General features: G+C 41.7%; 1 pseudogene; it reads left to right on the top strand.

Annotated features, from left to right (window-relative positions):
- The first annotated feature begins 4391 nt into the window (after positions 1–4391).
- Positions 4392–4860, top strand: LOC147696802 (large ribosomal subunit protein mL43 pseudogene; annotated as a pseudogene).
- The last annotated feature ends 333 nt before the right edge of the window (positions 4861–5193 follow it).

The following is a 5193-nucleotide window of genomic DNA, read 5'->3' as shown; positions in this document are numbered from 1 at the left end:
AAAGTTATTCTCGGTGCCAGGAGAAAACATTAAATCATCTAGGCTGGCAAAGAAATCGTCTACCACAGTAGGTGAAAGTGGATCCTCGTATCTCACCCTCAGTCAAACTTACTGGTGAGACCTCAATGAATGCCGTCATCAGGATTGGTAGCCGTTGGGGGCAACACAATGCATGAGTCGTTACCGGACCTAGCAAGGCGTCAACATCCGATGCCAGTACTGATGAAAGTGTAAGATAGATGTCCAACACAAATTCTTCTACGCAAAGCAGACATCGTAGAACAAGTAAGATGCAATCTTGCCAGATTGGTTTGAATGAAAGGGACCAAGTGGTATTCAGATCTCTTAAACGAGCCAAGCCAAGAATCTGTGTAATCCTTTCACGATACCGCATGGCTAGGAGGGCTTGTTCCATGGTAGTCTCGGTATCGCTGGTGACTGGACTTGACGTATCAGAGCAGAAGGAATAAAATTAAAATTCCTGCTACGAGCCCCAAAATGAGAGGCAGGCCGCCGAACACAAAGTGCACGAAATTTGGAAAAATGCTGAGGACTGCTTCAAATGTGCTAACAGTCCTGAAAAAATCGTCTTAAATACATGTGCAATGCCGCTGGTATCAGACATGTTTAAGATTTGACCTAACATTTCTGCGAAATGTACTGGGCAGTTTGTTGATATTAATGCATATATCTCTGCAGAAGTCCTTGCAACTTGCAGATCATACTTCTCTCTAGATGAGGTCAGTGGCACAGTTTTTTGCAAAAGAATGGCTTTCATTCTGCTTAAAGTATCAATTGGTATAGAAGAGATATTCAGTGAAGGCCATAACGCTGTCTTCCTGTCTGTCTTGCTTTTTGGATACAATACTTGCATACAACAAGTGACCCTGGCTGACACAGTAACTAGATACGCTCTTCCTGGCAACATGCCACAACAGTTGTGATCATTGAGCATAACATAGCTGCCATTGTAAAGCTGCCTGAAAACTGATTCTATCATGGTTGCTGGTGGGCAAGAGAGGTCATTTGAGGAACCTTCACAGGCTCTGTGTAAATTAATACCTTGACACAAGGTATTACAATTTTTACCAATAAGAAAAACCTCCTTTACCCCACTCCAACATCTGTGTGTGTACGGTAGATTTCAGGTCGACTTAATGTATCCTTTACCCAACCTTTCATACAGGCCTGCTGGTATATGTCTTAAACAATATTGAAACTGGAAAATCGTCACTGGTATTGTGATGGTGCCATGTATTATCCATTCAATGACAGGCTTCTCAGAAACTGTCAATGGTAATCTTTCTAGTTTTTCAATGATCAGCACCGTATAGTCTGCTTCTCTTTGTGCCAAAGCGATTTGTTTATCTCTAAGGTTAAATATAGAAAACAATTACGTGGTCTTGATTAGACGCCATGGCACGTAGCCTGAACTGAGATTTTGTAACGTCCAGCCTGGCTGTATTATAGAACGTAATTGGGACTGGCCATGTTGTAACATTAGCAAATCCTGTTCTATTATATCAATTGCAGATGACACAATGCTGTCCAAAGAATAAATTCCGGAGGATAGAGTTGTTAACCCGTTGTCCACTTCAGAGAGAGCTTTCTCTAAATTAATACGATCAATTTCTCGTATTTTTTCTGCAGCTTTCATTTGCGTGATTTTCCAAGCTTCATTGTAAGCAGAATATATACCGGCGTATATGAAACGTTTTTGACGCTTTGACTGTTTATGAGGTCCAAGTAAGAAGTCTTGCAAATCAACGCCTTCTTTAAGTAAAGATAAGTGTTTTTTAATTTCTGGAAGTGTGAATTTCTGTAGCCACTCAAGGCATAGTTTTCCTACACTGTATGTTGTAACTTACCCTGGATGTTGTCTCTGGGAATATCTCGGATCTGGCCTGTCATTTTGAACCCCTGTGTTTTGTTCAGGAATCTATCTTGACAGTTATTTGTTTCGTGGGCCAGATTAACCATTTTTTCCAATCAGGATTAGTTCTGTTGTGTTTTAAAATATGGGATAAGTCTACCTCGTCATTGGCAGTGTTATTACTGTCAGGTATGGGCTTTGGTATGGACGGTTTGTTTAAATCTTTTATCTTACCCAATCCAAGACAAGATGTTTGTTGAACAGTGTCATTTAAAAACATCATTTGTTCTGGGATGATGCAGGCTCTGAATAAGGCAGGTACAAGGTACCTGCCAGTCTTTTGTGCCCCAGGCAGTTTTTGTCTCTATGTTGTCTTTCCAAAAGTCAAAACCTAATGTCGACAGTTGAGCATAAAAGTTCGCAGAATAAATTTGGTCATTCCAGTCTTATTTACATTTTTTAAATAAAAGGTTTCTGGATTTGTGACATTAAAACCTGAGAAGTATAGAAACTTTTCAAGAAATGTTTTTGAGCTGCTCTTTGGCGGTGTTCGACAATGTTCCCATTGTTTATAAGAAAAAACATTTCTAGGGTTTGCAGATTTATGCAAATAATGATGACCATAATGATTAAAACAATACATTTGTTCATAATCTGATGAACCTTCTAAGTAGTCATGTTCTGTAAATTTAGCAGACATTTCTAAATCTGACATCATATTATTCATAGTTTCAAAGTCCCAATCATCAGAAAATGTGCTGGGTGAGACAAAGTCACTTAAAGAAACCTTAAACTGGTGTGGAAATTTCAACAGTTCCACCGGGCCATAGATGTCATAATCAGTAGCGTCCCATGCTATACCACCAGGTATAGAAACGGCTGTGATGTTTACTGATGACAGGTCTCTTCGTTCACAATGAGATGATTTGTGAGGTTTCAGGAGCAAGTTGATGTTCTTACTTGCTGTGTCCATTGTACTGTATTTTCCATCTATCAACCCTCCCAAACTTAAAACAAGAATGATCCAGAGCAGGAGAAAAAGTACACCTAACACAATCCAAAATTCAACCCATGGTGAAACCAGATATGTTTTCTCAAGTTGATGAAAGAGTTCTGTTATTTTTTCTTTGAAAGTTTTATTTGCTAGCGTGTCTTCAGGCTCACTGGGATCCTCAGAAAATGTATCAAAGTTGATGAAATAGTCAGAGACAGTTCTGTCAATTGTTGGAATAGCATCAGGATTGTTTGTAATCGTTGGAGCTGCTTCTTCCTTTGTCATATTTATATAGTCAGAGGCAACATCATTGTAGACAGGTGTTTCTTGACGAACTGTTCTTTGGGTATCCAGAGGCACAAGTTCCATGGCTTTGTTGCACAGTTCTTCTTTTCTTACTGCAGGTTTATCAAAGGTGATAAGTCTTTCAGTTTGAACCTCTTGGATTGTAGCAAGGTTCAGTCGTCTGCTACATATTGGGAGTTCACTGGGCCTACTACTTATTATTGGCCACATGATGTGGTTTTACCAGGTCGATGGACACGACTCAGTTCTCCTTTTTACCAGCAAGGGGCGGTAGTACTACTAATCTTGTTCCATGGATTGCTAAGACAGGTACTGCTTTTCTGTAGGAAGGCCCAAATTCCTTCTTCACCGCAATCTTTTCTCTGACTAAATCCCCAATTTTTAGAATCCAGACAGGTCTTGCTGGGACAGGTGGTTCTTCTTCAGTGGTTGATGGCTTTTGCTTTGTGTTACTCAGACTTCTTTTTGTTTCATTTAAGTCCTGTAAAGCAGCCAAACGATCTTTGACATCAAAGGGTTTTTGTTCTACCACTGAAGTTTGACAATCGAGGTCTTCGATTATCATTCTAGTACCAAACAATAATTCATATGGAGTGATTCCACCCAGAGAATTTCTTGGCAGATTGTTAAGACTACGTTGGACACTTATTAGATGTTTGACCCACCCATCACCCGAAACTAATACCCTAGCTCAGGTGTCTCCAACCGGTCGATCGCGAGCTACCGGTAGCTCGCCGACCCTCTGGGAGTAGCTCATGATGCTTCCTAATTACAGAGACGTAATTTAAGCATTTTATTTTGTATCCCTTTGTGGTCTTTGTCCGCTATCAGCCCTTGCCCGCCCTCACACAAACCAGCTGTTCTGATTTGCTGAAGCAAGCTTAGCTGGGGTGAGTCGGGCTAAAGAATGTGACGTTCTTCCTGAAGTCACGCGCCACCTGCCTTTCCAGGCAGGCACCATGCTTCATAATTGCCGTCGGATCCTCGTGGGAAGTTGCGCAGGACTGGTAAGTGTGCACCTGGATTAATAGCAGCATAGTTCTTAAAACCGGCTAAGTGTATTGTAACTAAGGCCTTTGATTTTAACATCAGCTGCCACCGCACTTTACAACGGACTTCAGTAACTAAGCGCAGTGGCAGCCGATATTAAAATCCAAGGTCTTTGCGGGCAAAATCGAAAGTCCGGCCCTGTGTGTTTGCTCTTCCACTGCCTGCAGCATGACCTCCCGTGGAACCCCAAGCCGGTTCCTGCAGAGCGTGCTGCAGAACGGAGTAGGACGGTACGCCAGCTCAAGAGACTCACCCTGGTTTTCAGCAAGGGCGCACAGAATTCAAAGGTTGCCAGAAAGTTTATATAAGAAAACGTTGTAGATTTTGCCAAACGGAATCCTGGCATTGTGATGTATGTTACTCCCCAGAAATGCACCATCCTACGCTCATAGCAGAATATTTGAACGGAGCGATGAAGGAAGAGCTGGTAACTATCAAAGCTGCTGATTAAATTGTACAACTTGTTCAGAAAATGGGTAATCAATCTGGACTGGACATTATCCTCATACGCGAAATGTACCACACAGACAGCCCCAGCATCCAGGGGCTGCGGCACCCCTTCATCAACCAGCCAATCTTTCTGAATGTCAAAGCTTTTTACTCGGTTAACCAAACACAAAACGAACTGCCTAAATAAAGTTAAGGAAAAGGACTAAAAAAAACGAAAGTCCTTGCCTGCACTAAACTGCTTTCACGGACTACAGCATGCTTTAAATTTGCCTTCGTGTTGAAGTCAGTGAAAGCAGCTTAGTGCATGCAAGGCCCTTTGATTTTAACATCGGCAGCCACTGTGCTGTACTGTATTATATATTCTTTCAGTTTTAAAGCGCAGTGGCAGCCGATGTTGAAATCAAAGCGCTTTACATGTACTGACCCGATCCTCCCAAAACAGGCCCATCACTTTGTGCCAAGGCAGCTCTGCTTGTGTGACATGGAGCTGTGTTTTGCTGCACCACATCTATGACAAACA

Source organism: Lissotriton vulgaris, chromosome 8 (genome assembly GCF_964263255.1).
Source record: "Lissotriton vulgaris chromosome 8, aLisVul1.2, whole genome shotgun sequence".
Lineage (NCBI taxonomy): Eukaryota > Metazoa > Chordata > Amphibia > Caudata > Salamandridae > Lissotriton > Lissotriton vulgaris.
This window is presented reverse-complemented; position numbering and strand designations above follow the sequence as displayed.